The following is a 24373-nucleotide window of genomic DNA, read 5'->3' on the forward strand; positions in this document are numbered from 1 at the left end:
TGGGGATGATTACAGTAACGAGCCATTTGATTATCTTAAGGTAAAAATCGTTAAAAATGCTGTTACAGATGACGCACAATCAAATCCATCCTCCACTTATTTATTGCTTATAAATATCTTATAGTGAACATGTGGATCCTTTTATGAATAACTTTCTTTGAAATTCTGGTCAGCCGATTGTTGCAGCTGATCTCGTTGCATCGTATTGACATCTCGCTTCTATTGTCACTCAGTTGCAGTCACTGATGCGATAAAAGCTTCATTGTTACTCTCCTTTTGTGTTTGTTAGCATGAAGGCTCTATAAAAAGTAACGTTTTGTATTGAAAGACCAGGCCTGGTGTTGCATTCATTCCGTGCAAGTTCGTCATGCGCTCGATTTCTCGAGTTGTGTAATTGAAAATCCTTTTGAATCACTTGAGCTGCAGATGGGAACAGGGTGCACGAATGTTGCCAAACGATTGATACCAGACGTCCGGACATGTAAGGCTTGCCGGATCGGTGCCGGCTTAAGCCTATCTTTTATTCGAGGCATCGAGGTCGCTGCAAGGTTAGTGTGTAAGGACGCCCACAACGCCTGTGAGGTAGTGCATTACACATTTTATTGCAAAAACTGAATCCCTTGGCAATCCAATCGCTGGTACGGTCGGTGCCATGTGTTTGTGCATTCGGGTGCTCTTCGTGGGAACCAGAGATAGTGTTGAAAGGGATGCGATGGTCGGTGAATCCCATTTTCGAATGTAAGGATGATTGGAACGAAGGATTATTTCTCACACAAAAGGAACAGAAGCGTAGCATTCGGCACATTGCAACATGCGTTGGATGTGTTCCGGGTGAAAAGGAGCTTTGGGATGCAATTGTTACGGTCGTTGGTGGTTGTTGGGTTTTCCAAGAAATGATGATTGATTGCCACCGAGTTTCATCACATTTCCTTCGTACAATTACTACATTAACGCGGCTGTTAGTGCAGGATTTATTTATACTGATGGAGCGTTAATCCTGTTGGATCGGATAATTGAACGTCATATTGGAATAAATGTGTGAAATTTTTCTTGTAATTTATTGTTTGATTACTGCATTCAACACATTTCTATTGAAATTTAACAAACGAGCCGGATAAATATATTTACATGAAGCAAATGCCTGCAGTTGTTTGGAACTGGAAGTATAGATCCGCATTTCTGTGTAGACGATGGACGAAGTAATGCTGAGGAAATATGGAATACATTGCTACAGAAAACCTCGAAACGGAATTCTTTACTTCGTATACTGTTGTCAACGAAGGTACCAGTTACAGATTGGCTCAGTGCTACCTGAAAGACTTAAGGCTTGGAACAGATTCTCGTCTCTCCAATGCAATATGTCTCCCAAAGGTGATCGTCTTTTATGTGAGAGAAGAAGCAGCAGCAGCAGCAACAGCAACAGCAAAGTAAAGGATAGACATGTAGACGTTGATAGCAGGAAATACTTGATGCTAACATCGCATACACACACACGCTCATACGTACAGCACTTCTTAAATCGTCGTGGACAGCAGCTGTGTGTGTGTGTGTGTGTGTGGGCTCCGTGCATAAATCATGCAATCATGTCACTGTCACCGGTCGGTTCCGTGATTCCCCTAGTATCCATTCCCTCATGTCAGACTGCCTCTCAGTCTCGGTGACGTGCAGGCGTCTCGCAGCCTGTCAGAATAGCCGGTGCTAGTGAGCCCCCAGGAGCCCACGGGACGGGACGATGGACTGATGGATAATAATATTGGGCCAATTTGGGCGCCGGTACCTGAAGGTGCACCGTCGGAAGGCACGAAATAAAGCTTGTCTCTTTGGGCTGCTTGAGCTTGAGTGACTGAGCTAGATCAAATATTTGTGAATTAGTTACCGAGAAAGGATTCCCCTGCTTGGTCCGGTGCGGTGGCCACTGGAGTGAATGGAGCACAGCAGGTTGCTGTGCTAATTGGCATCTTTCATGGAGATTCCGTTCTCGGTCTGGCCTGATTGATGCTGTTGCTTTTGCTCCAGGTATTTTGGGGAAACTCAATCGAGCGAAACAGAATCTGTCACAATGTCGTATGGGTTGCGATGTGCTAGGATCGTTGTGTGAATTTTGTGGAATGACTTCAAATTGAGCCACATTGTTGGGTGATTCGAGCGTTATTTGATTGAAATTATTTCCATCAAAGAAATGAGGAATCTCTTCATCCGCGATCCGCGCTGGCGGATATATTTAGATTTCAATCTCACATCAATGCCTGCATCCACGGGGTCCCTTCATAGACGATTCTTACGGTGAATCCAGCATAAACGCCATTGATGAGCTTGGTGATTTGGTATGCGAATGATTTGGCCTCTTTCTTCTCTCTCGCTCTCGGTTCTTCTGCTACGCGCAGCAAAGCAAGAAAGGGAAGAAGCGTAGAATCTGGCCAACTTTCAAATTTACACGCACAACACAACACAACACAAGTCCGTCCGTCCGTCCGTCCGTCCGTCCGTCCGTCCGTCCGTCCGTCCGTCAGCCCATTCCGTTGCTTCTTTTTCCGCGAGTTTGTCTGCCTTTCATCGTGCGTGGTTGCGACCCGGTTGGATCGGGCTTCGAAAAATGTATTCATAACACATCGGTGCGAACCATTTTCCACCTCGGCTGTCCCGGAATGAAATGCTGAGTCAGGCAGGCACGGCCAGGGGGTTTGACGAAAGGAAAGAAGAAAAGCGACGGGCAAAACGGGCGCCACCAACCGACCGACCGACCGATCCGAGGGTGACGATTTTTCAGCTTCCGTCCAACTTTACGGCTCAATAGCATCGCGCAAACATTCCCGCCCTTTATCATGTAAATTTGATTGGATTTATTCGCGATTGTGCTGCCTATCGGATGGTAGGCCCGGATCCCGGTGCGGTGCGGTGAGTGATGGTGTTGCCTCCAGGAGGCAAAGGCAAAAGAAGTCATGCTGTGTACGGTGAAGGCTTTACGGCTGAAGGGGCCAGCCACACTGGAGGAACCATTTTATGCTGGTTGGTAGGGGATGGAATGCCTTGGCCCCCGTTGTGGCCATGCGTGCTTCGCCGAGTAGAGCAGAGCAGCGAGCCAGAGCATCCAGAGGGATCAATGGGATTAATTTTCGGAGCGATGGAATTTGGATTAACTTTTCATGCAGAGAGATCATAAATCGCGCAGCATGCCGCCGCCTTCACACCACTCGAATATTGGTTATTGGGAGACTCGCAAAAGAGAACGGGAAAACACGATGGAATGAACTTGTTGATTCGCGGAGCAAAACATCTTTCCGGGAAGGAATGCGGTGGATGCTATCACGACAATCGGAATTCATAAATCACATAGTTGCATCGAGCGTGTCGACGCCGGAACCGATGGATGGATCAGCTGGATTCCTCATCACCATTCGGTGTGAATTGATTGAAGGGAATTATGGTAACGCAGCGAGGATCGTTCACTTTACGAGTTAGCAAACCATTTTAGGCACTTACACAACTATTCTTCCAGCAAACGAACTTCTTTTCATGTAAACGAGTTTGTTCGCTTTAACAAAAAAAAAAAAAAAAAGAAATCCATATCTACATGTTCTGCCACCACGTGTTACGTTCGTTTTCGTCAACACACCACTCTCCGCAACCTATCATTATCGGCAGGCAGGCAAGCAGTTCCCGGCGCCGGCAGTGTGTCGAGCCCGGCGAGCCTCGAGAACGGTTCGGTCGAGGGCATGATTGAAGGGCATAAATCATCGCACTTGAACAGTCACTTCCACCAGCCGGTTGTGACACGTAACAGCACGGCATCGCGTGAACGTCACAGCCACAGGACGAACGAACGAACGAGTCCCCGGCCACAACCAGCACCAGCATCGTTTTAAATCAATTACGCCGTCCCTTATCTTTATCGAAAAATTGATTTAAAACGCATGTAGTGTAGTCCCCACGCGTGTGTTCGTAGTAAGCTGGTTACTTTTTACCCGGCAGGCCGAACAGCGTAGCATTATCCTTTAAGCGTGCACACAACGATGCACACGGGGGCTAGGGGTTTACATTTTTAAAACAAGGCACGCCGTACTACAACGTCGTGTTTTTACATTTTTTTCCCCCATTTTCGATCTCTCTGAGAGAAAGAGAGAGGGAAAGAGTGCTTCAGGATTTGGAGTGTTGCCCGTAGGTGTGTGTGTGTGGATGTATCATAGTGTTGGCGGATAATTTACTTGATGTTTCAGTGCCATAGTATCATACTGTAGATATGGAGAATATTTCTTTTAAGGTTAAGTAAGTCTCTCTCGAATATAGATTTTTCTCGAAATATTTGTATGCTTTAATTCTTTCATTTTAAATTCTTTTCTTTACACATTCCATAGACTTAAACACTGTTGCAAACTAAAAATAAGCGTATGAAGGTAGAGGAAAAGCCAGCTTTTTCACGGGCTACCAGGCGCCTCCATCTGTTCAAGGTCAAGGACCAGGCGCCTCCATCAAACAGCAGAGCATCGAACCGAACACGATTTACGATTACAATCACGCTCACAAGCACATATCAATCGGTATCAATGCACTGCTCTTACTAATTCAAATCCCTCGACGACTCAACAGAAGAGCTCTTGTCTAGGGCGCCAAAGAGGCATGCTCGAAGTGGGCGCACAGTCTGCATCATACTATGCTCCACAGTGCCCCTGGATGGGAAGCTTCACGGTGGGGGGAAAACGGAAAGGTTCTGGCAGCTGCTCGATTGACCGCATTGTGTATTCAATCACTCGCTGCTACTCAGAACGAAGAAGACACTCTTCAACCACACTTTACACCTCGCTGCTCTTCTCACTCCTCGCAACACACGCAACAGCACACCATTGGCCAGCAACATGCAACGCTTGGCAGCAGCAGCAGAAGTAGTTGTAACAACAGCAACAATAACAGCAGCAGCAGCAGCTGCAGTGTTGCTTGCGCGAGTGCTAGTTTAGACGTGAAGAGGATTTATGGTGGCCTTTTATGTTGGGTTGATGAAGAACAAGGAAGCCTATCGTGTATTTCCGGCCATGGTGCCATGGTCCAGCTTTCTCTCGCACACGACAGCGGAGTGGAGTAGTGTTCAACGAAACACCGTCGGGCACTATACCGAGCGCAGTTAAAACCGTTCTTCCGCTCATAAGCCGTTTATGGCGCGTCCCGGTTTTTAAACGGATTTCTCATTCTCCTGGATGCTATCGTACTCCGTGCTTCGATGCCTTCGATGCCGACCCTGATGTCTGGCCACACACACATACTTTAATGGTTCACCTTTACTGAACGCTTCTGCTCATGTAAGGCAAGTAACTTTTTGAACGATGATAACCGTGTACTTGTAACATTTGATTCAACCGTTATCCACGCTACACGATAAATGTCAGAGTATGATTCATCGTTTAAAGACGAAGACACCTTCTATAACTACTGAGTCTCAACACAGTTACGAACTAGTTATCGATCGATCAATTGAACAACAACTGGTTACGGAATGCCATAACAAGAAACACCTGGGACTACGAGTTTTGAGCATCCCGAAGGAGGTCACGCTATCGGGCACGAATCGAACGTGACATTCGAGACGTTGCTTAGTCGGGATGGATTAGCGCTGCATGGTTTTGTGGTATGCAACCAACATTCCATTGTGCAGTGAGCCAAAGCATTGTGGACAAATATTGGTGATGGAATTTGCTTCCTACACTCGATGTTTCCTATGATAATAGAACCTGCATTATGTGTCCGGTATTGTTAGAATAGCGTATGCATAGCAGAAAAGTTATATTAGTTCTAGTTAATAATTTGAATACGGCATCACGCACCCGTGGATAGGAATTCAATCGAATGTAATGCAGCAACAGTTTGAATGGATACCCTTGATGACGATAGCAACCGAATGCAGCATAATTGGATGCAGCTCAAGCCGAAAACATTGATTTGAAATTTGTTTTCGAAATAATTGCAATTTGCATGCATTTTCTCATTGCTCATAAACGAATTACACTGAACCCGGCGGGGTGGTTAAGCTGGTCCGAGCTTCCTGATCATGGCACTGAAAAACAAACACCGTTTGAGGCAACTGATTCCGCTCGTTAATTTTAATTAAATTGAACCATTTTGGGACAAACTTTAATGAAACTAGTAACTAACTTTGGGCGGGCGAGCGAAGCGCACCGGAGGCCCCCTTTTTGCCGCAATATGCTGCCGCGCAAGTTGTTTACGTCGATGCAGATGGCAGGTCGTCGGCCAGTACAATGACTAACTTCCTCTTCCAGCCCTGGAATGCAGTTTGTTTTATGGTGGAGGTTTATCTGGATTCTTTACACTCGAATCACGAATAATGTTGGATGTTACATTGACCTTTTAGAGGAAAAAGCAGAATGTTCGACCCAAGAAGAACACATGTATTGGTGTTTTGCATGGATTAGTGATTGAAATAGAATCAATGGAGCAAAGGCCGACCATGGCGTAAATTCACACATCAAGTGGTTGATTCGAAACTGATCCGTTTATCCCATCGAGGGACAATGGAAGACACTCACACCTCCTCGTATAAACAATATGGGCACCATGTGCAAGTTGGCACTCAACCTCGAAAGGGTGCTGCTGGATTCTGAGTGCTGCAACACGTGTTTCGCGGCACGATTCGCTTCCAACGAGCGCACAGGATCTCTATTTCCCCTCTTCGAGGGAACGCGTTTCTCCTCACTCGATGCTCCTCACACGAGAGGTCGAATGTTGAGTGCCGACTGCTTTATGATTTATCTCTTTCGACGATCATCAACTGACTCGGTTGATCACAATCCAAGCGAGCAATTTTGATGAGGTTTCGGAACTTCAAAAACTGATCCACGACTGGAAGACTGTAGCAGTACTCTGAAATAATTAGATGGAGAAACAAATTGAACTTTAATCTAAGTACTGATAAAGCATTCTGTTTTCTTTCGGATGAGAAACGCAAAAGATGATCAAATCTATAAACAAATCAATTCTAATGAAGCCTGCTCTGTATATTGTACAATTTGATGATATCCTTTCCTTTGCCACAAAAAGAGATGCGATTCCTCGTTTCCTCGGTTATGCCGCCCCCCACCAATTGGCAGCTGGAATCGAGCATGTAATCCAAACGCTTTAATTGACTCGCGGTGAAACAAAGCGGCTACGGTTTGCGGCAATCAGTTGCGGCGAACCGGTTCATCGCGACATCGGAACACAAAGGGATGACCTTGTCCCACCGATAAATCTTCCGTCTCGTGACAGCTTTTTGGCGAGCGACTTGGACCGGCCGGTAATTGAAAAATAAATACAGACTGGATCCCCCCTCGTCCGGGAAAACAACACAGCCCGGAACCCGGAACAGAGTCCCCAGCACCGGAAGAACCGATTTCGGTGGACGGAACCAACAACCGACCAACTACTGCTCGAGTTTGGATCATAGTTCCAGCGTTTTTTTCGTTGCTGTTGTTGTTGTTGCGGGGAGAGGCAATCTGCCGCCGTATGAGAAAAATGGCGGAAATAAAAATGCAAACATCTGGCTCCCGTTTTCGGATCGGTCTGTGTTTTCATTCGCGTGTATTTATTCTATACCCGCCGAGTCCCGATTGGGATCTCTTGCCAATCCAACGCTGCGCTCGCTGCTGCGGCTTCCTGTTTCAGATGTTTCATTTTGGTCTTCCGCGTACGCCTTGGTGTCTCGGGGTGTTTTTGTTTTGTCTTTTGATAAATTTATCGATTCCCCAAAACCGGCGAAGGTCGAGTTTTGCGGTGAGGAAAAAGATAACTAAAAGTTTCAGACAGTTGAGCACAAACACACACACACACACTTGTACAGTTGGCTGTTGTGGTCATCGTGGCTTGAGGGAGATTGAATTGATTTGATGAACAAATGGAACCCTTGTAGCGATTTATTTGTGTTGAGTTAAGGTTTGATAAATCTTTTTTGTAAATTGACCTCCACTTAAGAAAGATTCAATCTGTTAAACTCTCAGCACTAAACAGAAAACATGAGTTAATCGGCTACTTGTACGTGTTATCATTGAAATTCCAGGCCTCATTAGTAGCAACACTTGGGGAGCATTTTTTCCGGTTTCAAAAATCAATCCACAAACATCAATTAGACATTCGACAGGTTTTGATTTCCCTTGATCTCACCACCTCAATGGTTTAAAGTCAGTCCACTAGTCAGTCAGTCAGTCAGTCAGTCGGACGGGATTCTGATGAGAAAATATTTGGCCTCACTTATCATCTCATCAGGATCAAACAAACAAAGCTGAAGGGTCTGCCACAATGAAAACATTGCCCCGTGCGCCACTTCCATTGTCAAACCCACCTCCCCCCCGGGGGAGGAGGGGGGGGGTCCCGGCTCTCGGTAGCATCAACCACCACCTCAACCGCCATGAAATGGGTCATGAATAATGTAAAGAGTGTAATAGACATGTCGATGGTACTTCCGATGGTACATCATCGATAGCTGCCAGCGACCAGAGAGGACGGGCCTTCGGTGGCGGGCTCTGTGTAGATACTTCTCGAGTGGGTATTTGTGGACGCCAGCATGGTGCTTGACGGCGTCATCGTCGTCGTCGCTGGTTGGTTACCGCAGCATCACTGACGTCCCGCTTCCCGGACTACTGGCCTATTAAGGGGATATTTGAAAAACAAAAAAAAAAAGGAAAACAAGAAGTGAGCATCATCATCTGGCGTGGCTGCCGTTCACGGCGGGAGTCCCTGGACTGCAGTTTACCATTGGGTGTGCACTCGAGTGGCTGGTGTGTGTGTGTGTGTGTTGGTGGTCGAGCGTGACGACGCAGGGACGATTGCCACTTGTCGTTCCGCTCCCTAGCTAGTACTCACTGCCGGTCCTCGTCCCCGTTGCTCAAACCATCGGTCCTGGCGTACGAATGAAGATAAATGGCGTTCCCACTGCTGCTGCTCTTGCTACTGCCTCTGCCTCTCGCTGCTCTCGCTCCAGTCCCCCATTGGCAAACAGTTGGAATGCAAAATGAAATCAAAGTAAATACCGTCATCCGATTATGGGAATGCGTTCCGGGGGGAGGGTGGCCTGTGGCAGAAGCTGGAAACTGTGGTCGTGGTAGAAAAGGTTCGTTTTTTTTTTATATACAATCACATGCATACAAAGCACCATGATGCAGTAACAACATCAAGCGGATAAGGGCAGTGAAGGACGTTGTTTGGATGCCTGGAACATGAATGTTCTAGTTTGGGGACAGTATTTGTTATTCCTGGATTGCATTTTGTAAGTCAAACCTTGGGTGCGGTTTGGTTACTCTGCATCTGGAATAGTACGATAAATTAATTCTGACAACTTGCACTTTTGCGAAGAACATGTTGGTAAAATATCTGAACACAATCTAAACTGAATTTTAGCTAGCCGAAGTCAGTGTGCCAATTGGAACATCGAAAGGGCACCACTGTTCCACTAATAGGAAACGAGGAAAAAAGAGACTTGAACGAAAAGTTGAATTCAGGTCCATAGCCTTCGATGAAGTGCGTGAGACATCAACGCTAAAAACACGAAATGGACGCAATGCAGACAACACCACCCGGGGAACATGACTGACAAGGAACATCCTTCAGCAGCCGTGTATCTTGTCGAGCAAGAGTTCATGCAGGTGCTATGGTTTCGTCAAGGAGAGGGCATTAGGACTCAGAACGATCCGGTATCCGGTGTGTCGGAAGTTTGATGAACCATATTTTCACCTCATGTCTGGGCCACACTACACCTCGGCTGAGCAGCTTGATGAAGCAAGAAATGCATTTCAAAGTGAGACTGACGTTGAGTTTAACGGATATTACCTAGCTGAAGTGCGTGGAGCACTTCAAATGGCATCAAAAGTGGAATGAAAAAGCTTACCGTTAATGTAAAATAACTTAATTTGCGCTCATTTTTTTCTGCGGGCATTTTTCCACTTTTCCCGCTTGTTGGCTGAGAGTTTGAATAATCTGTTTTGCGGCGCGGCGAGCGGATACCGACGCCGTCTGGCAGTGGATGGAAGCGAAAAGATTTCCAAATCAAAAAATAACTCAACAACACCACGCGCCTATGATTTAAAATAAAATGTTCCTAACGACGCGGTAGAACGGTGTGGCGACGGTAACCCCCACCCCGGCGGAATGAGTCGTTATACCACCGTCCCTCAGTTCCTCACTCCACCCCAGAAGGATCACCCCAGAAGTCCCGTAGTACGATGAATTACCATAAGCACTTCTACAGATACTTGCCATGGTATTCATGGTGTATTCACAAGTAGCTCCTGGCGCTCGCGAATCCGAATCCTTTCCCCTTCCACCAACCGGCCACCCGGCCAACCAGCTAGCACCAGCTATAATTCATTTATATGCAGAGTAGTCCCAACTGTTATTTCTTTTAGCATTTTCCGCACATAAATTCTACCATTCTCGCTGTCTTTGCTGCGCCGGAACAGCAATCCTTGGCCTTGGCCGAATGGCTGAATGGTTTTCAATTTCTGACACTTCTCGAGACCCAGCCACAGCAGCACCGCGGCAGATAGTATAATGATCTTTTCTTCTTCCCCTGGTGCTCTGGTGGACTACGGACAACCGGAGGGGGAAGAGTGTGTATTCGCCATTTAAATTCCAACCTTTGCGAAGGTCCACCAAGCAACCAACCAACCAACTGGTCCGGCAGCTACTGCGGCTGCACTGCGAGCGCAGGGCAGGGTGGTCGGTTTAAGTAGATAACAGAAATCATTTCATTGATCTGTGGTGTGGTTTCTTCGAACGGTCTTTTTCTGGTCTTTTCCATCGCCCTTTTTGCTTCACTTTCTTCGCAACGGAAAGTCGGGTTCACCAATTGATCTTGTGCGGTACCGCGGAGTGCAGCTAGGAATAGGGCCAACCCAGTCCCCGGGAAACCGTGGAACATCGGAAAGGAAACCTTCCTCGATTTCAATTAGGATAATTCCAGTTCCAGGGCACGTTCTTGGGTCCCGTGGCTAATATAGTGTGGTCGTGTCATTGCTTTAACTTAGTTGCTTCCTTAGTTACGACCGCTCGAGCGATGCGCTTTTTTTACGTGTTGCTGTTCTTGTTCGCTTTCAGTGAAGCGGGACTGTTTTGTTTGCTTGATTGGAATTCATTCAATAACGCAGATAAGCCATACAAGCGACTGCACAAACGGGTTGCGGTTACCGGTTTTGCTTCGTACGACTCGTTCCTGCGATATTTGTGTTCAATTTTGCATATGGGATTCTATGAAGTTGACAACCGGAACACGGGGTTAAGAGGTTTAGTTAAATTGACTTAAAAGTTGTTCTTAAAGAACCGTTAATGAGACTGTTATTATGTAAGAGAAAAATAGTTGAAAAATCAATAAGAAAAGTTATTGTGCCGGAACCATATTTTGTCCTGCGTGGTGTGCCGTACAGTAAGGTATGCAAAAACTTGTTCAAACAAACTTCTACCAACTGCTGTTTCCGTTATTACGAGCCCATCACCAAGTGTACACAAAATTCACAGGCTGCATAGTTAACCTGGGAACACGTGGCAGCAACGGCAGCAGCAGTCACTTTGCTCTGTACTTAGCGGAAATGAAAAGGAGAAGCCTTCATGTTCGCAAACCACAAAGGAAACCAGCAGCAACTTGAAAGAGACGCGGAGCTCCAGTCAATGGTAACCAGCTGACGCACTAGCCTGACGCACGACCTTCCGTTCACGCGCCAAAGTGCAACTGTCGTTGCAAAAAACAAAACTTATGGCGTCTATGGCGACATCTTAAAACGAGCGCCGTCGTCATCGTGCTCTTTTGCATAAATAAGAGTTTCTTATCAGGAAAAGTTTCGCGTCGAACGAAGCGACATTTGATCAGCTGTTCCTCCATAGCCCGTACCCATTTTAGTGAACTGTCATCATCATGGCAACGGTAAAGAATATCAATGTCGCAGCTTAAAAAAAAAACAGTCGGAAGTTGCAATCGGTGTGCTTAAAACATGTTCAATTTCAAACATGCTTCCCTTCAAATGATCCCTGATATAACAATCAATTAGTTTCTCCAGTGCTCCGGATTTGTTTGTCAGTTTCGTAACAAACATTGAAAGATTGATCCTTTGGGAGCACAGATCCAGAGCCAGTGCCAACACAGGGGCGACCAACACCGAACCCATAATGATCTGTTTTGTTTGGCTGGTTTGGGGTGTACAGCGTTCGCGTTCCCATTAAAAAAGGAAATCCCAAATTGTTTTACGAGCATAATGTTTCATTAGCCACATTGCCGGAAACAAAAGGAACCAAAGACGATGATTGAAATAGATTGGCAGCGGGCAGAGTACAGGTACAGGACATCATGGACCATAAGCTCCTCGGGGTTCCAACAGAGCGCGGGATATGAGCGCGGGAGTTTTGACGAAAATCATTATTGTACTTATCGCTCAACCACATCAACTTCAATTTGCGCAACAAACAAGCCGGACGCGACCGGTCGTCTGCGGTAGGTTTCCCCTGAGGCGAAAAATAATCAAACCCCTCCCCCCACTGCTGGTCAGCCTGCCTACCAGCCTAATCTCCCGATGGGCACAAAATAACGAAACAACCGGTTGGGGGGAACGGGAGATGATTTGCTGGCTTCAGTTTTCATCCCCCCGCCTCTAGCGTGCCGCACCCTCCGTTTCGCTGTTTGAGAGTTTGGCAAAGCAGAATTATGCAAATTCCCTTCACATTAACAATATAGTCATTTACTTTCAATTGGGCTCCCTTCTTCATCTTCTCCTTCTTCTGCTGCTTCTGGCTCCTACGACATTGCTGACAACGGCAAGGCCAGGCTCATAATTTCGTCATCAAAATCCTCCACCCCCCGGACGGCCATGGGCTCTCGATATTTGACGCAGCACCAACGGCAGCAGCAATATAGACTGTCGTCGGTTGTTGGCTCGTACGCGCTTCGAAGATTGCGAATAGAAAACAGGAAGAGAATAAGGAGGACGCTGTTAGGTTTATTGTAAAATTGGCTTGTGGCTTGTTCAGGTGAACGGTCGGTTGGTGCGCTCTGAAGGATGGCCGAAATGACGAAAGCAATTTGATCATCGTTTGAGCAGCAGCAGCAGTAGCAGCGCCTGGTACCAGGTACATCACCGTTTCGACTGGATGGCCGAGCAGCTTATGAAAAGTAAAGTAGAAGCAGAAGAGGAAACCAACAGAAAAAAAATGCAAAAAAAACGAAACCAGGAATGGAATTAAATTTGGCTGCATCAAAAAAGATTGTAAAAATTCTCATTTCACGAGACACGAGCGTCCTGTTCTGCGCCCCCGCGGGAGGTGGAGGCGCACCAGTGGGCAAATATGGACCAATTTGCAACATGGATGTCCGCTCGGCGACCAGGGAGTCCGGCCGTGGTACGCCCGCTACCACGTTTGTGATTTGCGGTTTTTGCTCATGAGCATAAAACAACCGAAAAAGAGCAATAAAATAAAACCGCCAAGGAGATGATTACATTCGCGCTGGTATGCTCGCTATTGTTTGGAAGAAATGCAAAATGTGGCACTTTTTCGCTCTCTTTCTCTCTCTGTCGCTTCGTGTAGCAATTAAGATATATTGAGATGCGCCTCGCAAGTGTCTCGGTCGTCGGTCTCCGGCTACGCGCTGAGCTACTGGCACCCGTCTGGTAGCGATAAGAGGCGTCGCAGCGTAGAGAAGGTTATCATCGTGAGAAAGTGCTATCTCGCCCATTCTCGGCATCGTTTTAACCTCGAAGTGACGTAGCAATTATGCAACTTTGATGTGCAGCATTTTTATTTTAGAAAAAAATAGAGAGGGCTTGGTGTTTGGTTGGTCAAACATCAAACGTCATTTGTCGCTCGACAATCGTAGCACTCTGTGTTAGTAACGACATTACGATTTGACCGGTCTGGGGTGATTGTTCACCGAGTTTCACTTCAAAGTGCATCGTAAGCAGATGCCTTAATGAATTCTGTTGCACCCTCTTTTCAGATTCAGCTCCCAGGAGATGGTGCCGTCTAATCATCGTCACACGCAGCAGCAGCATCCCCCACAGTCTGATAAGTAGCTCAGTAGCTGATTGTCACCCTAAAGTCGGGGGAATCACTCCATTCGCTGTTTCTTCTTTCAGCCAAGAGTCGCCGTTTCGAGCCAAAAAGCCCCTCAGCGCTAACGTTTGCGTTTGCGCGCCACCGGAAGCTACACTATCACTCCTGCGCCAACGACGTCAACGGTTCGCGTGGCAGATAAAACGCAATGCCGCAAACGCTATAAAACTGGCAGCCCAAGTGATCATCCGGATCAAGTGTCAGGGGAACAAGCTGACGGTCGACTCGAGTCGAGACTTTCGCGAGTGTTCTAAAGAAGCCAAACAGCCAAACCATGATAGTCACCATCGTACGCCGCTGTACGGTATCCGTGATCAGCTTATTGCTGCTGTGGCCAGGTCAGATCATGGCCAGCACCGGTGACAACACTACCACTGCATGTAACTGTAGCACCGACACCGGACCTTCGGCCGGCGGCGTGATGGGCTTTCCGTTCGAGATGATGATGGCCAAGCTGGACTATCTGCAGTATAAGTTGCTGGAGCAGGGTTTCGAGTTGAAGGAGCACAGCGAAGCGATCAGCGACAATCAGGCCCACCTGGAGAAGCTGTTCAGCGGGATGCTGTGGGCCATCGACCGGCTAGATCAAGCGGTCGGCACTAACCTGACGGCGCTGCAGGGCCAAAGCTGGAAGATACTGTCCCGTCAGACGGCCTGCGCCAACCATGAGGTGATGCGCAGTGCCATCTTCAGTCTGGCACCGAAACAGGGTCTCGCCCCGAACGCTCGCTCACTGTTCGATCTGCAGGGCATGCAGCACAAGGGTCCGTTCGGTTCGTGCCAGGAGGAACCGTCGAAACAGTCCGGCAAGTACCTGCTCCGGCCACCGGCGTCCCTCGATAGCGAACCGTTTCCGGTGTACTGCGAGCAGACCAAGTTCGGAGGTGGCTGGATCGTAATCCAGCACCGGTTCGATGGTCGGCTGGACTTTTTCCGCAACTGGACCGAGTACCGGGATGGGTTCGGTAGCCTGGAGCGTGAGTTTTGGATTGGGTTGGAGCGATTGCATCAGCTGACGACCGCCCGGCCCTACCAGCTGCTGATCGAGGTGGAGGATTTTGCCGGTGACTATCGGTACGCACGGTACAAGGAGTTCGAGATTGGCAGCGAGGCGGAGATGTACAGCTTGAAGAAGCTGGGCGCGTACAGTGGTACCGGTGGGGATTCGCTGACCTACCACAAGACCCTCAAGTTCACGACGCTGGATCGTGATAACGATGGGTCCACCTCGAACTGTGCGGTGACGTGCGAGGGTGCCTGGTGGTACAACAACTGCCACCATTCAAACCTCAACGGACGCTACATGAACGCGATCGATGTGAAGTCGGTCTCGTGGTATCACTTTAAGAGTTCGCACCAGGGCATGAGCTACTCGCGGATGATGATTCGCGAGGTTTAGGAGAATGGAGAATGTGTTACGTGGCAGTGGATGTGCGTTTTGATGAATAAAATGGACGATTGGAACGATAATTGGCATGATAATTGGTCAGTCGGTCGGTCGGTGCGGACACTCTCTCTCGTTGTAAACTGATATCCAATCTCGCGCCAAAGTTCCACCTTCCAGCATTGTCCAGTGTGAGTTACTGGGAAAGTTAAATTGCATTCACCGTCACTCTGCTGGGTCTGTTCGAACGGGGCGAGGCGAAATTGGTCAGCGATCACTGCTAACGAGGATCGTTTCGCAAAAAGTTTTTCCCATCAAGGACTGTGAACAGCCCATCATCTCGCCCCTCTCGTGGCCCTCCAGAGAGTGGTTCGTCTCGAAAGTGTTTTTATTGAGTTTCCAAACCTCGCAAGTGATGTCGACACGTCTTCGTTAAGCGCGTTACTAGTGAAGAAGAAAACGGGAATTCCATGGAAACCCGTTTTGAGATCTGATGCGGAACCGAATCGTTTATTACCGGAAGTAAAAAATGGAATTTTATGGTTCCCGTAGGAGACTTTCGATGCTGCTTTGGTGTTACTTGTGAGCAACTCCATTACAGGAAAACCGCACAACCGATTCGGTCAATCAGTGCGTTAATGTAAATTTACAACGAAGTTAGATGACATAAAAAAATACAATCCACCTCATGAATTGTTCCCTCGCAGAACACGAACTTCCTGACCAACAGCGGAACTGCATCGACAGCAGAAGCAACAAGACGCCAGCGCACCAGCAAGCAATCCGCATCGTCCTTCCCCTTCTTTATTAAGAGAAATCGATGCAGAAAATGGCAATATTTCGTTATGTGTCGGTGCCACCGGGTTCCTCCGGGGTTGATTCAATTTCCTGTCGATTGCAATCTGAAAGCATCGAAGCTTCACGCAGAATGTGTTGACGGTCCAGTGCCGGGGTACCGGTCGGTTTTGGGGTGAGCCCGAGCCTTGGAAGGAAGTCACGACTCTCTCTGCCTCTCTCTCTCTCTCTCGCACTCCCCAAGAACCGGACCTGACCTTTGGATCTAATCGACGAAAGGATGGAGGACTCTGCGCTGCTCTTCGCTTTCTCTTCACCAAACCTTCGACGGCACCTGATGACGTGAGGTGGAGCAATACACGGCACGTGTGCTGGCTGGACGTCTGGCTCGACACGGAATTCAATTTGGTGATCGGTGTTACCTCAATCATGGCACACACAGTGCAATGAAAATAATATGTTTATTGCCGGAACCGCCATAAGAAGAGGGACTTTATCTATCTGATTCCGTGGTTCTCGAGGTTCCCTGGCACGGACAGGTTTATGTGGTGCGAGTGGTTGTGCTGGCTGGATTATTGGGTCGTTCGTCCGTTCGTGTCGACGATTTTGAAAACAATTGAGTACGAGATTGACTCGCATCACTAATACAAGAGTCAATAATGCAAATTGTTGGAAAACTGCGAGCGAGCGAATCCGAGAAGCAAGAGAAATGTTATAACGAGAGCCGAATGAAAGTTAATGTTTTAAAAACTCAATTAACACTCCATTAAAAACAGAGAACGGAGAACATCGAGAGCCAGCCAGCAATCGTCGCAAATTGGAAATTAACAAATGTGCTCGATGGCGACAAACTCTCTCGCTCTGGACGAAGGACGCGCTTATCGGTAAATCGGATCGACATAAATTTTGACCACCTCCTAGCCCCCCTCCAAAACCGGCCCAACGGCAACGACCGTAGCGCACCACAGAGAAGAAATTGATTCCATTTCGCTTGCGCTGTCGTTTCCTTGAATTTCGCCGCGGCCCAACGCGAAACCATTGCGTTGGCAGGCGTAACGAAGAAATATGAAACCCTGGCAACGGAGCAGCGCACCGCTCGCTTGGGTACGCCTGTAATTCCGAGGAATCGGGAAATTAAAAGCGTCCTCGCGCGTTTGTGTTTCACGAGGATAAAACCGCCACCAAACCAAAACGGGAAAAACGAGAAAATAACCCAAAAAAAAAGAAGAACAATTCGCGGTCAAGCGTATCGATAAGTTCAATCGTTTTCGGTAATCTCTCTGGTAATGGAGTGTCGTCCTGAGGGAGCGGGGGAAAGTGATACGCTTGTACCCCCTCCCCCGGGCAATGAGATGGAAATGGATCGCTTTTCGTTTTATGTTTTCGTCGGCCATTTCCGGGCTGCTTTGGGGATGACTTCTTGAATGCCGAAGGTCCACGAGAATTTGGAAACTGTAAACTTCTTTTGCGAATAACCATCTTCTAATGGGGGAGCTAACAGTGGAAGCAGTGGCAGCGTCCCATTTGAGAGATTTCGGTTTTTTCGCCGGTTGCGGCACCGAGCAGAACATAATTGATTACCGGACCACATCGTGCTAGGAGAGGGGGGACAAGTTGATTCCAAAAATTACAAACCACACCATTTGCTTGGTCACTGGATGAATAAGGAATTAGATTAGAAATCAAGGACCTCAGAACACACTCACACACACTTATACATACATACCATTCGTGACAGGGAAATTGGATCTGGAAATATCAATCTGAATCGGTTCGGTCACGGTTGGCATATCGTCAACAGTTTGGTAATTGGTTTTTGCCGCCACGAAAGTTGTCCAATCCATGTCCGTACACCAACATCCGCCATCTAGTCGGTTCCTGCTGGCAGTTCGATTTCCTCGTGACATGTTCGTGTGTGTGTGTGTGTGTTCCGAATGGATGATCCGTCGATCCCGGTGGCTCGCTGCTCCGGTGCAATGTGATGGCCGTTTATCAAACTTTTATGGAACAATTCGTTCAATTACGGTTAGTCTTAAATTCGTGATCGCTGCTACCAGCACTAGGGCCATCGGCAGCATCAGTGGGCCATTGGCGCTGCCGGAAACAGAAGTTGCACAATTCATAAAATTACCAAACTCATCGAGCGAACTTCGTGATCCTTCCATGGGTCCACCGAAAAGCCCCATGGTTCCCTGTTCGCTGTCATCTGAATAGTTGATTTGATGCCCTGACTCCTGAGGGTTCTAAACTCAAAGGTAGCAGCAGGATCCGGAAGCAGTAGTCACCACGTGTATCCGATCCGATCGTTCGATATGCGAGAACGAGAGCGTGTGTGTGTGTGGGTGTGTGACGATGCAATTGAAAACTATGAACCATGTCACTCGTGTTCGGGCAAAATTACAGAAGTGAGTTGTACAATGTTTGAATTAAATTACAAATCGGTATTGAAAAGTACTTCATCGATGAGAGGAGCAAGATAGAGAGTGAGAGAGAGAGAAAGAGAGATCAGAAGAGTAGAGTCCGGGTGTGAGAGGAGCCTCTCCCTGGAACCGACTTCAACCGAATCCTAACGCTGGTTCGGTGGAAAGTTCGGTGAAAAGTTTTCCATATTGTGTAACCTTTTGCGGACCGAAATTGAACACATTCTAGCGTCCGTCCAACCAAAGGAGGGGGGGGGGGGGCTAGTTCCTGTGGCAGGCTGTGGCACTTTCGGCACTTTACATGGCTGTTTTCCGTTCCATTTTACTGCGCCAATGGAAATCGGCAATCCCCCACGGGACGACCAGGCTATTCGGACCGGTGAAGTGCATAAAAGTGCACGGAACGGACTTCGGAACCTTGGACACAGGGGTGTGGTGAGTTGTACGCGGGGTGGTTGTCGAAGTGCAATCCTTTGTTTGCTGGCTTCCTCCGCACCACTATTTCCAAAACGGGGCCCACCCGTGGAGAGGTAGAATGAATATTTAAATCACTAATATTTTATGAAATGAAATGAAAAAATGGTGTGTGCGCGCACAAACACACAGCCTCGCCGAGCAGCTCAATTCTTGGGGAAACGCGAGCTGAAAATGGTGACGAACAAAGCGGTACCCGTGTTATGTCGTGGATCGTGGGGTGGGTGGTACAGGGAAACAGGGATCACTAGCATCGGTTGTAACACTTCATCAGGAACTAGACCAGATGATAGGTAGCGTGTAGTAGTGCAGCAATGGGCCATGTCTAATATTCGGTGCATATGATAGGGGGGGCACTTTTTTCTTTACGTTTTGTTCGATCGCGGCTCATGGTTTTAATATTTCCATTCCATTCATGTGTTGCGAAAACGGGGATGGGTTGTGCGCATTTATTTTCATTAATTACCCACCACTGTACTTGTGCAACTTCAATAATTTGCAATTTGTTTATGTAGTTTTTGGTTCGCCACACAACCCCTTATTAACTAGAACAATATGCAATATTAGTTATTCTCATATTTTGTTAGAACTCAACGGCATCAGATTTATGTGTGTTACCGATAGCAGCAGCTATCGGTAGGGCCCACGAGCAGCCACCCGTAGCTCACTTGCGTGCGAGCTTGCAGGCAAGTGAGCTAGCAAGCGGCAACTGAGAAAGAAGGCGAAAAGCAACCAGGAGAAAGAAAGCGAAAGGCGATAAACGAGTGTACCGAAGATAACCGCCACGGAAGGCAGACAAATTTTGAGTCTGCTCGAGGAAAAATAAAGCGACTTCAAAAAGCTGAAATCCGCGGCGGTCTGTTTGCATTTCACAACAATGTGAACTGATTTTTTTTATTACATCCTTTGTTTTGCTGAAATTTGCATTTGTTATCATTAACTGATACCTCATAATTTAATTCCTTTTATTCTGTTAAGTCAATTATTATTTAATCATGTTTTCCTGTCATGTTTATTGATGTTTGAATCAATGTATTAAACTCCTCAAAAGTTCTATTGAATGCATTGTATGATAAATTTTGCTCTAACATCCGTCATGTCTCTCGTCGTGTTTTCCAATGGTTGCTTTGGTTGCATCAGAATCAGTTCGAACACATCGTCTTTCATATTTCAAGCAAATCGATTCGAATTGCGCAGCGCAATTGACTGCTTGACTACGCTATGAATATCCGTTAGTTACGAACTCCTTCCAGGAGTCCTTCTCGAGAAACACGCTTCTTTGTCTTCCAATCTATGTGCCGCTCGATCGAGCGTGGATGTGTCAGCGTCAGCGTCCTTGCTTGCAACATCGTGAGAAGTATCCAAAGAAGTATGGCCCGGAGAAGTTTTGCGTTCCTTCCGGCCACGGGAGGACCAGGGCGTGTTCCGTACCCGTGCGTGTCGTGCCAAATACCTGGAAACAAGTGAACCGACGGGCAATCGCAACCGCCCGACATTCTTGCCAGTCACCTTTTCCGCAGCACGAGTGCGAGATGCAACACTGAAAGACCTAGATTGTCGTCCCCGTGAGGCCCCTTCCCACCACCACCACTACCGACTACCGACGAACGAACGGTGGCAATCGTTTATTTCAATTTAATCGTGTACACATATTGTCGCTCGGTCGGTCGCTGGTTGGCCCGGTCTCCGCCGTGTGACCTCGGAAGCTCCAATACGGCTGCACCCAAAGCAGTGCCTAGGACCGAGAGGGGGGGGCACCCGGTAGGTGACGGAACGCCCCTTGGGGCGAGGTGCAGCTTCTCTCGCGGATTTGTCGTCTGGTGTCTGGTGATTCGTTCCGCTCCAACTTTCAAACGGAGATCGTCCGCTCGGCGAACGTTCGCCAAACGCATCGGACTCGACGACTCGTTGCAGCACTGCAACGCAAGGGGGAATGTACGGGGATGCAGAACGGCGGGTGGGAGGGGTAAAGTAAGCTTAATAATGATCCTGTTGGTTGAACGGATTTGCAAATTATGTCACCTTTCTCGACAAGATTTGCAGGTGTAGGTGCTCCAGCCACACCCGGTTCCCGTCGATAGGGCCGGTTCTCAGTGCCGGCTGGGGGTTCCGTCGTGCACGGCTCCGGTGTCTGTGGATAAGCTTTAAGCTGCCATTCATTCTCGTTGCAAATGAACGGCAAGTGCCCCCCCGGGAGGGCGGGACAGGCGATAAGAAGAGCTGGCAAGTGCCCCCCCCCCCCCACTCGCCATAATGGCAATGCTTTCAATGGAGTTTCCTTTCCTTGCTCGAATGAGCTGACGTAGAATGAGCTCGTGTTCTGGAGGCTGGAGGATGTTTCGATAATGCACTACGTCTGTGGTTCTGAGTCGTCAATAGGTTCCCCGAATAGCACCGGAGAGAAGGCAAAGAGAGTTTAATTTCAATAAGCGAACTGTTGATTAGCAAAAAAGTGGAAACTTTTATCCAATAAGTTATGCTGGAACAAGTGCAGTTCGAACTGGAGCCTCGATAACAAACACACACACACACACACGCACGCACGCACACACATACATACTATTCATTCCATTAGAACAAAGTGAACTTACTGGAGCAAACTCATACCGACGCTCATGGCTGGATGCGTAGGAGGGAATGTCGTATTTCTTAAACTTCTAAATGGTTGCAGCACCATTAGAAGTTGTGCGGCACCATTACACACTCGCTCTCCCTCTCTCTCTTGCTCTCTCCCCTTAATGGGGCTTCCGATGTGTGAGGTAGCCAGGTCGCCCGGAGAAGACCTCCGTGTCATTCGGGTCAGCAGTTCAGGAAGAGTTCTTCCATTAGAGCTGATGCTTTCCGGTGCCCCCTAACAAACACATACACACACACTATCATTATCACTACGAGCAGCCTCTACGAGTGCAACAAACGCTAGACGCTAGCCTTCTCGAAATCTTTTGCAAAAAAAATTTACAAGAAAAATGCGAAAGAAAACCCTTACCAAGACAGACGGCAGAAAGCCTGACTGACTTACGCACCGGAAATAATCGTCACGAATGATGATGGCGCTTCCGACGCTTAGTCAAATGTTTATGCAAATGTATATGCGAATGGCATCCGCCCGAATTTGCTATGTGATACCTGCAGTAAATTTTCTTAATTAATGTAAATAAATGTAAAGCAAGCGATGGAGAAAGAAAGAACGAGAGAGAGCGAGAGAGAGAGAGAGAGTGAGAGATTTGCTTAAAAAGAAAAGAGAGAAAATAGAGTGAAGCAACTAAACGCCGTTCCGGTTACGGGCAAAGCAGCAACCTCGTTGTTTCGTTGTTTCGTTTCGCTTCGCTCTAATCCCAACGAAGCAAATACAGCCGCAACCGAGTTTCGCTGGTTTGGCTCTGGCGAAGTAGTTTTTATTCCTTCACTTTTGTTCCCGGAACGTTATTTACAACGTTTGCCTCCGAGGCGTGAGTGTTTTCGGAAAGATATGTTTGCTTGGGGGGGGGGCCGGAGTTTGACTAATAAATAGCCGGTATCCGGAGAACGGAAAATCCTTTCGCTTTTTAGCTTTTAGCCAACCTCTCCCCCCGACCAACCGACCACCTTTTGCTTGATCCCATTCCGGGAAAGGGCGTGTTGTTTCGTTGTGGTGCCAGATTAGTATTTTTGCAACTTCGATGAGCATTGTTTACGATTCGCGGTGTGCTTCGGAGAAGGTGAATAATATTATTTCATTTCCGAAAAATGATGATTGAACATGAGGCAATCTCACTTTTACGGGCAAATGCCTTGTGGTACCGTGCTCCAATGGGTGCACAAATACGCTTGTCAACCACAGTTTGATTGATTATCATCAAAGGGAAATCCAATTAGAATCGCCTTAGGGGGTTTCCAAAAAAGTTAGAGGGAGGGGGGGATTTAGAAATCTGTCAAGCCTCCTGTCCCCCCTCTCCCAAAACCAGGACACCCCATTGAGAAGGAAGGATTTTATTTCATTTCGCACTTGGAATGGTATCAAAGCTCCTGGCGGGTTTCTTCGCCTTTAGAAATGTATTCCATAAGTCCGCCTGACGTTGTGGTTTCATGTTTCTAGTGCTCGAAGGCGCATATGTGTGCGTGTTTGGGTAAATTCGTCAAAACACCTTTTAGCATAAACATGTAATCCATGCCGTACCGCCGCACAGGCGAACCTTCCCACTACACGGCACATTAGAGACGTGTATTCGAATAGCGCTGACAGCGCGTACACACGTCACACCGACCACACCGGGACGGTTTTTGTGTAGGGAGCTTTGGGAAAATTTATGTTCCACATATGCACGGCACCGCGAGAGCATCTACGAGCTAAACGCTCGAGATTCCTTTTGATCAGCAGCGGTGACGGCGGCGGCGGCGACGGCGGCACCACCATCATGGAGAAAAGAAGAGGAAAAGGAAGGAGGGCGCTGCGAAGGTCCGGATGGTGCGAGGGCTTTTAAAGGCAACATCCGACCGACATTAGCGCTTTTTGATATTCGAAATCCCGCTTTGGAACGGATCGAATCGGTCGGGATGTTCGATGGGGTGCTAGGGTATTCGTGGAAGCGGCGCGTTACAGTGACTATCACTTACATTATTTCACCTTATTTCAATATTCTATTTACCGACAAACTGAAGCAATGTATGCTGCATTTCTTTTAGAAAATGGATTCATTTTCTTCGAGAATAAATTGTGATTTCGATTAATGTTTTTCCATTTCTCTCGCCACATGCTACACATCCTTCGTCCTTCATTGTCGGTAATCCTTTTTCTATGAAACGGAACGCAGCAACCACAAAACCGTTTACGGTCCCAGCAAAGCCTACTAGCAGCATCCAGCAAAGCCTACTAGCAAAGCCAAACACGGCCTTAAAAAACTCGCCGTGTGTCACTCACACCGGAATATGAATAATCGATCTCCTGGAGGAAGCAGAAGAAGAAGAAGAAGAAGGAGGAGAACGAAAACGAAAGAAAACCCATCCCACGAAACCGAATGGGTTTTCCTGGCCCTCCATTTTCCCACCTGCGATTAAAATGTAACTTTTTGAAGATTGATACCCTGGTTCGCCCTTTCTGCCAAGCGGTGCTCAGACCTCTTGATGGTTTTACGCGCGCGCGCGTGTGTGTGTGTTTTTTTTCTGTCCCGGGACCTCCGTGGCCGGACACGCCACGTGAACGTGCCATATGTATTCAAGAAACGCATTTCACTTGTCCCGTACGTCTCGTCTCGTCTCG

The 24373-nt window shown here is 47.6% G+C and overlaps 1 pseudogene; it reads left to right on the forward strand.

Moving 5' to 3' along the window:
* The first annotated feature begins 1583 nt into the window (after window positions 1–1583).
* LOC125957187 (fibrinogen C domain-containing protein 1-A-like) lies at window positions 1584–23332 on the forward strand (annotated as a pseudogene).
* Window positions 23333–24373: the final 1041 nt, after the last annotated feature.

This window comes from Anopheles darlingi, chromosome 3, assembly GCF_943734745.1.
Source record: "Anopheles darlingi chromosome 3, idAnoDarlMG_H_01, whole genome shotgun sequence".
NCBI classification, from domain to species: domain Eukaryota; kingdom Metazoa; phylum Arthropoda; class Insecta; order Diptera; family Culicidae; genus Anopheles; species Anopheles darlingi.